General features: G+C 46.3%; 1 pseudogene; it reads left to right on the forward strand.

Moving 5' to 3' along the window:
• Positions 1–901: 901 nt before the first annotated feature.
• LOC144129963 (uncharacterized) lies at positions 902–9,026 on the forward strand (annotated as a pseudogene).
• The last annotated feature ends 4,609 nt before the right edge of the window (positions 9,027–13,635 follow it).

Genomic DNA, 13,635 nt, shown 5'->3' on the forward strand with positions numbered 1-13,635 from the left:
TTAACCAAGAGAAGCGTATTATGGTGCACATTTAGCATTGCTACAGTGTATGTAACGTACCAGCAGCAAATAAAATTGGAACAGGGTTGGGTAACTGTGAAGTGAACACAACGCAAAGACATTAATAATAATAATAATAATAATAATAATAATAATAATAATAATAATAATAATAATAATAATAATAATAATAATAATAATAATAATAATAATAATAATAATAATAATAATTGGTTTTGGGGGGAAAGGAAATGGCGCAGTATCTGTCTCATATATCGTTGGACACCTGAACCGCGCCGTAAGGGAAGGGTAAAGGAGGGAGTGAAAGAAGAAAGGAAGAGAGGTGCCGTAGTGGAGGGCTCCGGAATAATTTCGACCACCTGGGGATCTTTAACGTGCACTGACATCGCACAGCACACGGGCGCCTCAGCGTTTTTTTGCCGGGGAAGATTCTTGCCAGGGTGCAATAACACGTGATGTGACAGCTGTCACCTTATGGAACTGATAATTGAGCAAGTAATAACACTTCCTGGTTTTGCTGTTACAGTTTCACATGTCATGTTCGTATTTCATTTGTTGATCATAACACCTGGTGCTTGTTGGCATTGTCTCTGTACGAGCAGTTTCTAGATTCAAAGAACATCTCACTTGCAGCTGTAAAAGGCACAGGGCCTTGCTGCAGTGTACCGACCACTGTCTCCCACTAGATTTCTGGGAACAGAAGCTTCTTCTATTGCTCTAAGGTTTAAGTGCGTAAATGAAGCTGCCATGTTGTATAGCATGGAGTCGCACATTAGCCGTTGCAGCAGAGTTTTTTGAAATTTATGTAGTGTTATGTGCCACACTGTTAATTCAATGTGTGCTATATTTTTCATTTCAGGGCACATACTCAGTAGTGCTGATGGCTGTTGTGGACAGTCACTACAAATATGTTTTAATAAATGTAGGCGGTGAAGGTCGGTTCAGTGATGGTGGAACATTCAAAAATTGTGACTTTGGCCGTGACCTCAGCAGCGGAAGCCTCGAGATTCCCAAACTTGGGAGGCTTCCTAGGTCAGCAGCTATAGCGCCATATGCTTTTGTGGGCGATGAAGCCTTCCAGCTGAGGACCGACTTCGTGCGTCCGTACCCATCGAGGCATCTCGATGACAAGAAGAGGGTCTTCAACTACAGACTGAGCAGAGCAAGGTATAAATTGATTTTATATTATGTGTTACTTAAAGAAGGTGGTAGAAAAATCCCTATTTTGTAACTTTGATAGCTTTACCTAGAGTTTGAATTTAAGCTTTTTTAGTAGCATTCATATTCACTGGACCAAAGCATTGGTAAATGCCCAATAGTAATAGTAAATGCCCGAATGATACCCATGAGTCGAGTGCACGTAACATTCAATCACTATCTTTGTCATATGCCAACATCCGAAGCCTAGTGCCAAAACGCGATCTGCTTTCTTCTTTCCTAGACGATAGTGAATCGCACATCATCATTCTTACAGAAACTTGGTTGAATCCTAACATTACAAACAACGAAATCATTCGCGGTGCACATTCATACAACATATACAGGCATGATCGCATTGAAAAGAGAGGCGGTGGCGTCCTTTTAGGCATAAAGAAAACAATAACATCATACGTAATTAACACCGATTCAAATCTGGAAATTGTCTGGGCCGCCTGCCTACTATCTTGCACTAGGATTCTGATAGGCGCTTGTTACCGCCCGCCAGATTCTAGTCATTCTTTGGTTAATGAATTGCGTATCAGTATTACAAAAGCAACAGAGTTATGTCCTGCTCATAGCATCTATCTCATCGGAGATTTTAATTTCCCTTTAATCAACTGGGCTCAACTATCATCACCTTGTCATATTTCCGCAGAATTTTGTAACCTAACGCTCGATTTCAACCTATTCCAGGTTGTAAACCAACCTACACGCGACACTAACATACTAGATCTGATACTGACTACAGCACCGGAAACGATAGGATCAGTAACTCATTTAAAGGGATTCAGCGATCATCATTTACTTCAGCTAAGTATTGACATCCCGGTTCAGTTTATGGGCTATGTAACAAAAAAGGTTCACGATTATAATGAGGCTAATTTCACAGCTATCAACACAGAACTAGAAACCTTCTTTTATCACAGATTTCTACCTTCAATTAACAACCGATGCGTTGGGGAAAACTGGATACTTTTTAGAGATAAGATTTCATATTTGATCAACCGGTTTGTCCCTGTGATCAAAATAACTAAAGATAAATCTAATCCCTGGTTTACTAGAAGGCTTAAACAACTAAGGAACAAGAAAAAGCGGCTATACCGGACTGCTAAGCGTGCCTGTACCATTTCTGCGTGGAACAAGTACAGTGATGCACTAAAACTCTATTGCTCCGCCTTATCTGCTGCAAAAGACAAATATTTTTCACATGATCTTCCAGCCCTTTTGAAAACTAACCCCAAAAAGTTTTGGAAACAAGTATGCCCTGAGCGTGATGATAGTTCTATCTCTCTACAAAGTAACAACACCCCCAGCTCAGACAACGAGTGCCCCTCAATATTTAACACCTTCTTTTCATCTGTGTTCTCTTCTGAAGATCATTCCACCCTTCCGGAAGTTCCGGATCTTAATTACCGCTACATGACACCTATTCAGATAACTGAAGAAGGCATCACGTGTCTCATAAATTCTCTTAAGGTATCTACTTCGGCTGGTGTTGATGGCATTAATTCAAAAGTTTAAAAAATACAGTTCCAGTGGCAAGCAAAATTTTATTTCATATTTTTCAGCAATCATTAACTACAGGAATACTACCCTCAGACTGGAAGATAGCTAAAATAGTGCCAATTTTTAAATCTGGAAACAAAAACTCCGCTGAAAATTACCGTCCTATATCTCTCACGTGCATCTGCTGCAAAATGCTTGAACATATAATTTCATCGCATGTCTTTAGTCATCTTGAGCAGAATAACTTTTTTACACTAATCAACAGGGGTTTAGAAAGGGTCACTCCTGCGAAACACAGTTATTCGAACTAACTACTGATTTGCATTTTAATATGAACAATAACCTTCAAACTGACTGTATATTCCTTGATTTTGCCAAAGCGTTCGACCGCGTAGCTCACTGCCACTTGATTTCGAAATTATCATCACTCCGTCTAGACTTGCTAACCTTAACATGGCTTCGTAACTTCCTCTCGCATCGCCAACAGTTCGTATTTGTTAATAATCTGTCCTCTAACCTTTCCCCAGTTAACTCCGGTGTACCGCAGGGCAGTGTGCTTGGTCCCTTATTATTCCTTATTTATATCAATGATTTACCTAATAATATAACTTCTAGTATGCGAATTTTCGCGGATGATTGCATTATATACCACCCTATTAGATCTACTATTGACCACCTGGCGCTCCAATCAGACCTCCTTACTATTAACGACTGGTGCAACTCATGGTTAATGACTCTTAATGTATCCAAGTGCAAAGTCATCTCTTTCACCCGTAAAAATAACAAACCTAGCTATACATACCGTATTCAAAATGATCTACTCTCTCACGTATCACATTACAAATACCTCGGCGTTAACTTTTCTTCAGATCTTTCATGGTCATACCATATCTCATCCATATGTGCCGTCGCCTCAAAGTCATTAGGATACCTACGCCGTAATCTCCGAAATTCACCATCTAATATTCGAAAACTAGCATACCTCACTTTTGTTCGTCCACAACTTGAATTTGCTTCTCCCATTTGGTCTCCCTATCATAAGAACATGATCATCGCGTTAGAATCTTTCCAAAACAGGGCAGCACGATTAATTTCACGAAACTTTAACTGCCGCTCAAGCGTCACTCAGATTAAAACAGATCTTTCTCTACAATCATTAAGCACGCGCCGTGACATCGCTCTCCTCACACTATTTCACAAATATGCGCACTTCAATAGAACTACCTCATTTCAACTCGATGTCTCATCCCGCACGTCGAAAAGATTATATAATCAGTTTAGTTTCGCAAGAATATATGGTGACACATTGGCTTTTAACTCATCTGCATTACCACGAGCCATCAGATTATGGAATGATCTGCCAGACAACATCGCTTCCGCGTCTAATCTAGAATCTTTCCATTCTAAACTCATCACATATTTCACTGAAACCGTCATTTAGCACACCTACGTTCAAGTCTATTATTGTTCTTTGCTTTGCTGCTACACTCGTGCCATTCGGATGTTTTCTTACTTATGTTTGCTTGCTATGTTTCCGTGTTTGCCTTAATCGCGCTTTGTTTCCACGTTCGGTGAGCACATTATCCTTGTCTGGGGCATGACCACTCTGAATAATCTAGACAAAATTTATCTACTTCAAAAGAAAGCGATAAGGTGCATATTCCAGCTTAGTTTCAACCAGCATACAAACCAGTACTTTGAAGATGCATGTATTATGAAAATTTTTGACATCTATAGTTTTCAACTGCTTTCGAGATATAAGAAGGAGCTACTTCGTCATACTGATTATTTGGGGAGACTGGCCTCCCTAACGCCGAGCGAGAAGCTGTATAACACTAGACAACACTCCCCGTGGCAGACTAAAACTCCAAGAACAAACTACGGATTACAAATGATTGCCTTCCAGTTGCCTAAACACCTAAACACGTTACATCATAAAAATATTGACATAATTAGTACGCCGATCCGTGACCTTTGTAAACATTTCCTGTGTTTCAAAAATTAGTCTGCTTTTATAATCTTTTCATTTTTCCTTTTTATTCAGTGTTTGCATCAAAAGTTTGTAGTACTAATTTTGTCATTGTGATACTGTTGCACAATATGTATTCTTTGTTCCGCTGATGCCTTTGTATATGTAGGGGCCGAGGGCTCGTCAAGCCTTGCTGGCTTTTTTCCTCGGCCCTTTTCATCGTTGTGATGAATAAATCTCTATTATTATTATTATTATTGTAGTGAAGTATTTTGCGTCGCGTACGTATCCTTTTGTTTCCTTTGGTTATTAATGCACTGTATTATATCTTTTTTTCGCCCCCCTTACACAATGCCCAATGGGCCTGTAAGGAATTGCAAATAAATAAAAACAAAATAGGAAGCTCAAAGACATAAATAATAAACATGTTGCTATCAAATCATAACATTTCTGTTGCTATGTCTGCATCTCCCCACCAGCATGTATTTCAGAATGTATTTGTTGAACATGCTATAAGTCTGTTTTGAGATCCTTATTGTCTGAAATGTTTTTTGCATTCCTTTTTCAGGCGGTGTGCTGAAAATGCCTTCGGCATTACTGCAGCTAGGTGGCGGGTACTGTTGCGAGCTATCCCCCTACGCCCTGAGAATGTTGACTATGTTGTCAAGGCCGCCTGTGTCTTGCACAATTTTCTGACAGTCAGGAATCCTCTTGCGCAGACTTACGCTGACAGAGAGGACGTGTTTGGGAATGTTGTGGCAGGACATTGGCGGCAAGGTATCCAAAGGGCGTCGGGGGACAGTTAAGAGCCTCGGTATTTTCCACTTGCTCCCACCCATTCCAGAAACAACCATGCTGATGCTGCTGCAGCGAGAGACTTGTTTTCTGCTTACTTCAGCAGCGCAGCTAGCGAAGTCCCCTAGCAGTGGCAACAACCAGGAATTGCTAGGGAGGCAGCCCCGAGACGAGAGGCATGCCAGTAGCACCATCCATGCTAATAAATGTAGGGTGCTTTTGCATAAATGAAAAAATGTGCACAGCAGACTTTTTACTGCATTAGTACCAGCCGAGCTGCTTCAACCTGTGCAGCTGACTGATATTCCGGAACTACTTTATGGTAGTACGCTCGAGCCTACTAAACAGTATATCGGCTATAAGAGTGAAAAGCCCTGGAACTGTGTTCTATACAAAAATACCCATTTACTACAAAGGTTGCATGGCTATAACAATTTACTACTGTGAGCCAGGATAAAAAAGTGCTAGATTCTGACAACCACGAGTATCCACGGCCGACCGCACGTTGGCACGTTTCACTTCGTGTGGGGCCCCTCCACCCTTCGAATTGAGTTGCCGCACCTAATGATACAAAGAGAAAACGAGCCCTCATATTCCTCACCCTTTTCACTTGAACACAGAGGAACAAGATACTTTTGAAAAAGATATCTGCTTTATATACAGCAAGCAAAGCTGCCAGCATGTGGTTTTTCCCACAAGTAGGGAACTTCCTGCGAGATTGAAATGTTTTAATATTCATTTTTCTTTTTTAAAACCCATTTATAACAATTATTGGTTATAGCAGCGACATTACGTTGGCACTGTAATATTTTGTGGGCTCTACTGTTCTAAAGTGGCTTGAAATGAAGCAGGACGAAGACATCAACATTGCACCAATCTTGTGAGCAGGGCAGAAAAGCTCAAAACTGCTCAAGTTTGATTGTATGCGTGGTTAAAGAGGAGAAACAAATGCTCCATACAAAACAGATGGGGAAGGTGACTACTAACTAACATGGTTCCTCTTGTGGAAACTAACCTCTGTGCATATGCAGAGTGTTAAGGAAAAGGAGGAAATTAGTATATGCAAAAAGGCATGAGTTAGGTGACCAATTAAGGACAGCAGTGATCTTACTGCCTTGAATGTCTGTGTGCATCTTTATCACATTGCTCACACGGGCAGCTGCTCTGTGCCAACATGGAGTTCCTGTAAGACAGTGTGGGGATCGTCGAACAGGTTCACGCCTCTTCATTCATAATGTTCTCGACTCAGGATGATCACTGTTTTTTTGTGCTACGTGCAGTAAAGATAACTGACCTTTCCCAGGGGTGAAGAAGTTACCTATAGTTATTAGTTTCATATTCTGTGTGTCAGGCACATTGCCATGGCAATGATTAAAAAAAATTACTCATGTTGGGAAAAAAAGTGCTACACAGCTTTATTTAGCGGTGTATTCTGAAAATGCTTGGAGCAGCTTTATCTGCAGCCCAGGTCGAGCATCCACCGGTACTGTTTCCATCATTTTGCCTAAAGCTAATCCAAAATGTTCGCAATAGCTAAGCTTTTCACATGTATTAAGGGCGTCGGTAAGCTTGCCCATGTGAGTTGCTATTACCTCATCGACCCGGTGGGCCTTTCTTTTATGCCGTTTGCCCTACGCAAGTGCTGTTCGTGGCAGTGAAGCCTCGGCTGCTGGCAAGTCTTCATGTGCAGCAGATGTATAAGCCACTGATTCCTGTGAGCATGGCTCGTCTAGCACCCATTCTTCGAACTGTGAGAGTTCGTTGTTGTCAGTAGTTTGAGTGCTGAGCTCAAGCACTTCACAGTGCTCAGACACTCCGTTGGCCTGGAACACCCCGCTTGGCTCCAACACTGTGTTGGTCCGAGACGCGCCGCTGGTCTCAGACATTGCTCTGTCCTGGAGCACTGTGACCCGACGAGATGCACCGCTGGACCCCAGCACACAACTTGAGGCTGGCTGGCTGGTTTTTGGGGACTTATAGTTGCCTGAAGTCCTGCATGTATCAGAACAGAAACCTTGTACCATAATGAGCACACCCCTCAAATTTTTTGCGCTCATTTTAAAAAAGAAGTCAATGTTCCGAGTGTAAATACGGTACATAGCACATAAAGTTCTGTGCTGCAAGGGTGGGCAAAGTGACAGCAATGCTGCAACCATGCTAAAAGGAATTGTGCTTTTTGCACACGTTTTCATCGCTTCCACTGCTGCTACAGGTCCCCCTTTCGTGGTCCCGGATGCGTTGTGGATTCCAGGGCAACGGAAATAAGGATCATCTCGCCCATGCCTGGTCAGCCCTATCTTCTTTAGTGAAGATAGCCATGGTCCAACCGTGACCGGACTGCTCAACTTCGTCATGGACTATCCAATATTGCTCTCATCATCAATAACTTTTAACCCTTTGAAACGCCATTGTTTGTTTCGTTGAAAACAAACATTTTCCTGCTTAAATAGTATATTGAGGCAATAAATAAAACCATTTGTGTCTTTTCCAGCTCTAAATGCTAGTAGTAATTACTAGTAGAATGTGCAAAATTTCATACAAAGTGTCATAATTGATGAAAATAGTGACATCGAAATGCTGTGACCTATCAAGAAAACACCCGAAGGATCGTGCCAATAATTTCTATTTGAAATGTGCACATTATACTTGAAATTGTGAAAAACAATGATGCCATTGGTGGCAAAATGTCTCCACAAAAATGGCAGATGATGTGCTACCATAATCACTGTTCCGCGAAATTTTAGTTACTGCATTCCCTATTACAGCATAAAAAACCACCCTATTTACCACATGAAAGATGCAAAATTCATCTGAAAGAAAGAAATCACTGCTAGGTGCAATCACTCAAGAAAAGCTACGTATTTGCTTTGTACACAATTGTGTACATAGCGTGTCAGAGGGTTAATGTTGTTATCACAGAAAATTACTCAATCCTAGGGTGAATTGCTGCTTCGGGCTCTGTTGTCGGATGTGTAGCAGCTTGTGCAGTGCCATTTCTGTTGTTGCTGCTCATTAGTTTGCTTTTTTGTTTTCATTGTTATGCCGTTGCATTTACTTGCCTTCCTGTTATGTACACCTAAACAAACAATATGCATTGTTTCCACCCTGCCGTAATGCCTTCGGGCACTGCAGGTATTGTAAATAAAGAACTCACGTTTGTTCCCTGGCCCACTGTGCTCTCTTCCAATCTCTTAATGTCACAGCTTTCAGCCATGGACAGAAAGCGTGAAGCAGGGATTCAGTGTGAATTGGAAAGTTGCTGTGGAAGTGCAGTGCAGCAGATGTGTTGCAAGCATTTCTCAGTGAAGGTACTGAACATAATGGGAGGGAAATAAAAGCTTAGAGCAGCTTTACCAAGTCTAATCCTTCAGCAGGCACTAAAACAGTAGTTAGTCATGGCCTGACATGGGGCAATAATGTCCAGAAGTGTGAGCATGATTGCTAAGAAAAGGCCCAAGACTTTCGTCAGCATCAGAGAGCTAGAAAGGAAGCCTAGACCAAAAAAAAACCTTGCTTAAACCTTTTTGAGAGGTAGTAGTTTCTTCTGCAATAAAAGGTACATTTTTGATGTGTAGGAAATGCTGCTTTGTTGGGCCACTGAGTTCACGAGTCCTTGCAAAAATATCGAAGAGGTCTTAAGAGTCACTGAATACCCTTGATTTTCATCTGTGCGAAAATAGCATGCACTCCTCTGTCATTTTTATTTACAAAGCTCACTGCAGTGTCCTCAAAATCGCTCGGCTCTCTGCAGGATAGCAGTTTTACCCAAAATCCACTACTGGCACTGACTAGACACGGTAATTGCTGCGCACAGTGTATACAATTCAAGGAAATCCTTCACACCGAACTCTTGATTTCGAGGGAAGCAAAGCTTTGTACTTTTCATATCAGTTGTAATGGGACCGACAGGCGCAGCGCAGCGATGAAGCGGACGAGTTCAAGCGGGTCAACGAAGAAGCAGACGAAGTGCAGCTGGGGTTTTTCGAACGACGCCTGTGAGTGTGCCCGTCGTGTCGCCGGTCAACCAAGATCAACAGACCTGTGCTTCGAATAAACGCCTTGACACTTGGTGGAGGTGCCTCGGTTCCCGTCCCGGTCCTCATCCTGGAACTTCGAAGTGGAACGCTCCTCGTCTCCGCCACCATGCCGGAAGGTCCGAGTGAACCATCGCAGCCCATCCCTGCCACCGTACTCTGTCACGGCGTGCAGCGCCAGCGTGACCCGTCTCCATTTAGTGGCACCGATGACCAAGACGTCGACGATTGGCTGGCCTCTTATGAGCGCATCAGCACTTACAATCGGTGGGACGATTCCTTGAAACTTAGCAACGTCCTATTCTATCTAACGGACGTTGCCAATCTATGGTTTCGCAACCATGAGGCCGACCTTCCCACCTGGTCGTCCTTTAAAACGAGCTTCGCCGACGTTTTCGGCCGCCCCGCCGTCCGGAAGCTTCGCGCCGAGCAACGTCTTCGTGCTCGATCTCAGCTCCCTTCCGAGACGTTCACAAGCTACATCGAGGACATCGTTGACCTGTGCAAGCGTGTCAACCCCTCCATGTCTGAAGCGGATAAAGTCAACCACATACTTAAAGGCATAGCCGATGACGCTTTCCAGATGCTGCTGGCGAAGAACCCCACCTCCGTCGCTACCGTCATCCAGCTGTGCCAAAGCTTCGACGAACTCCGCAAGCAACGCGCATCTACGCGGCAGTCCGGCGCGCCTGCGGGGGGTCTTGCTGGCTTGGCTCTTGGTGGCTCGTCTGCTGAGCAGTCCCTGTTCATGCAGCAGGTTAAAGACTTCATCCGCGAAGAGATCGCTCGCCAGCTTTCTCTGCTGCATCACATTCCCGACCCCGTCTGCCCTCCGCACGACCTGGCGCCATCTCTCACTCCCACTATCCGTCGTGTTATTCAGGAGCAGGTCGCTGCAGTTCTGCCATCCAGTCCCCCACCGCCTCCTGTGGCAGCGCCGCTCACCTATGCTGAAGCAGTCACCGGTACACGGCGCTCGCCCACCTCTGCCGCCTACCCTAGCAGCCCGGCCTTTTATGCTCCACCGCCGTCTATACCCCCGCCGCAGGCCCCGGTTCGTCGACCCCGCCGAAACCCTACGAACCCCTGGCGTACCGAGGACAATCGACCGATATGCTATTCCTGCGGTCTTCCGGGCCATGTCGCACGCTTTTGCCGTCAGCGATCTCCTCGTTCTGGCGATTTCATGCGCAATTTCCGCTACGATTCCGGGCCGCCCTTGCCTAATGTCTCTTCTGCCTCCTCTACACATCGCTCCCAGTACCCTACTCGCCGCTCGCCTTCCCCTCGTCGACGTTCCATTTCTCCGATGCTCCGCCGCCCGGACCCTCTCCCAGAGGAAAACTGACTGCCGCAGTTCAGGAGGCAAGAACTGCGTGTTTTGCCAACTTTTTAAGTCCTCCGTGTTCTCCTGCTAACGTGATTGAGGTGTCTGTTGAAGGCGTCCCCGTTCTCGCGCTCGTCGACACGGGTGCTGCAGTGTCCGTAATTAGTGATGCTCTTCGCCGCAAACTTCGTAAGGTGACAACGCCGCTGTCTGACTTTTCACTACGTACGGCCACCTCTCAGCGCATCCACCCCATCGCAGCCTGCACGGTCCGCGTTTCTATAAACGACGTCGTCTATACCATCGAGTTTGTTGTGCTGACCGCCTGCTCTCACGATGTCATCCTCGGCTGCGATTTCCTCTCGACCCACCGTGCTGTGATTGATTGTGCCCGTGCGGAACTTGAGCTTTCTCCCCTGTGTGATGTTTCGTTGCGTGACCTACCTGTGCGCTCCGCTAAGCTTCTGGTAGCTGCCGACACCGACATACCTCCCTCCTCTTCAGCCCTCGTTCCGCTCCGCCCCGACTCTTTCCTCAGCGGCCCTGTTCTTTTCACACCTACCGCAGCAGCCACTCGCCATCAGCGCCTCCTCATTCCATTCGCCGTTGTCTCAATTTCCGATGGCCACTGCGCCATCTATGTCACCAACCCATTTTCTTGCCCGTCGTTTGTTCTTCGCGGCGAATGCCTCGGCTCTATTGAAGAACTGGACCCTGCTCTTGCTTCCGAGTTCTCCGATACCCGTGCCTGCTCCCCAGTTACTGCCTTAGCCTGTTGTGCGACAGCGCCCGATCCGATTTCCATCGACGTCTTTCGTCGTAACATCGCTCCCGACCTTCCGTCCGCTTACCGTGACCAAATCTTGGAACTTCTCTGCCGCTTCCGCAACTCTTTCGACCTTTCCCAGCCCTCCTTGGGGCGCGCATTGGCCGTCTCTCACACAATTGACACTGGTACCCACGCTCCCTTGCGTCAGCGACCGTACCGAGTCTAGCCGAGCGAGCGCCGCGTCATCCGTGACAATGTTGACGACATGCTTCGGCGCGGCATAATACAGCCTTCTCACAGCCCTTGGGCCTCTCCTGTTGTCTTGGTGACGAAAAAAGATGGCTCCATCAGGTTCTGTGTGGACTACCGCCGTCTCAACAAGATCACACGCAAGGATGTTTATCCTCTACCCCGAATCGACGACGCACTGGATTGCTTGCAGGGAGCGGAGTATTTTTCATCCCTCGACTTACGCTCCGGCTACTGGCAGGTCTTGATGGCAGCGAACGACAGGCCGAAAACCGCTTTCGTCACCCCAGACGGCTTGTATGAGTTCAATGTGATGCCATTCGGCCTCTGCAATGCTCCAGCCACATTCGAAAGGATGATGGACACTATTCTCAGTGGCCTCAAATGGGAAACTTGTCTGTGTTACCTAGATGACATTGTCGTTTTTTCCAAAGATTTTCCTTCCCATCTGCACCGCCTTCAGCGCGTACTCACTAGCCTTACTGACGCCGGCCTCCAACTAAACTTGAAAAAATGTTACTTCGGTGCAACGCAGCTCACAATATTAGGCCATGTCATCTCCAAAGACGGCGTTCTACCTGACCCAGCCAAACTTCGCGCCGTCGCTGACTTCCCCAAACCAACCACCTTAAAAGAACTTCGCAGTTTTATAGGCTTATGCTCATATTTTCGCCGCTTCATCCGAAATTTCGCCAGTATCATCGCCCCTTTAACGCAGCTTCTTGCCGGCAGCCCGAACCTTTCGTCTTGGTCCCCCGCCTGCGATACCGCGTTCAGCACTTTACGCCGCCTGCTGGTCTCTCCCCCCATCCTTCGCCATTTTGATCCCGCCTGTCCGACAGAAGTTCACACTGACGCGAGCGGTGTGGGCTTGGGCGCAGTTCTTGCCCAGCGAAAGCCTGGGCATCCGGAATACGTCGTCGCTTACGCCAGCCGCGCCCTCACCAAGGCGGAATCAAACTATTCTGTCACAGAAAAAGAATGTCTCGCCATCATTTGGGCAATTGGCAAGTTCCGCCCTTACCTTTACGGCCGGCCCTTCTATGTCGTCACAGACCACCACGCCCTATGCTGGCTATCCTCCCTCAAAGATCCTTCTGGCCGCCTCGCCCGCTGGGCTTTACGTCTCCAGGAGTTTGACATACACGTCATTTATCGCTCCGGCCGCAAGCACTCGGACGCCGACGCCCTTTCTCGTTCACCACTCCCATGCGAGTCAACCTCTGCCCTCGTCTGTGCCTACGAATTCTCTTCGTTCAACATCCCTGATATGCTCTCCGAACAACTGAAGGATCCTTGGATCACCTCGCTGCTAAACTTCCTGAACACTCCCTCGCCGCATCATTCGACCCGGACCCTTCGCCGCCAAGCCCACCACTTCGCCGTTCGTGATGGCCTCTTATACCGCCGTAATTACCTCCCCGACGGCCGGAAGTGGCTGTTGGTCATCCCTCGACACCTCCGTGCTACAATCTGTGCCTCTTTTCACGCCGCTCCACAATGCGGCCACGCCGGTGTACTGAAAACATATGCTCGCCTTCGTCAGCGATTCTACTGGCGAGGTATGTACCGCTACATACGTCAATACATTCGGTCATGCACCGCCTGCCAACGTCGCAAGAAACCTCCCCACCCCGCCGCCGCTCCTTTGCAGCCGTTACCTTGCCCTGGCCGTCCCTTTGACCGCGTCGGCATTGATCTTTATGGCCCGCTTCCAACTACTTCGGCTAATAATCGGTGGATCATCGTTGCCGTTGACCATCTC

Source organism: Amblyomma americanum, chromosome 1 (genome assembly GCF_052857255.1).
Source record: "Amblyomma americanum isolate KBUSLIRL-KWMA chromosome 1, ASM5285725v1, whole genome shotgun sequence".
In the NCBI taxonomy this organism is placed as follows: Eukaryota; Metazoa; Arthropoda; class Arachnida; order Ixodida; family Ixodidae; genus Amblyomma; species Amblyomma americanum.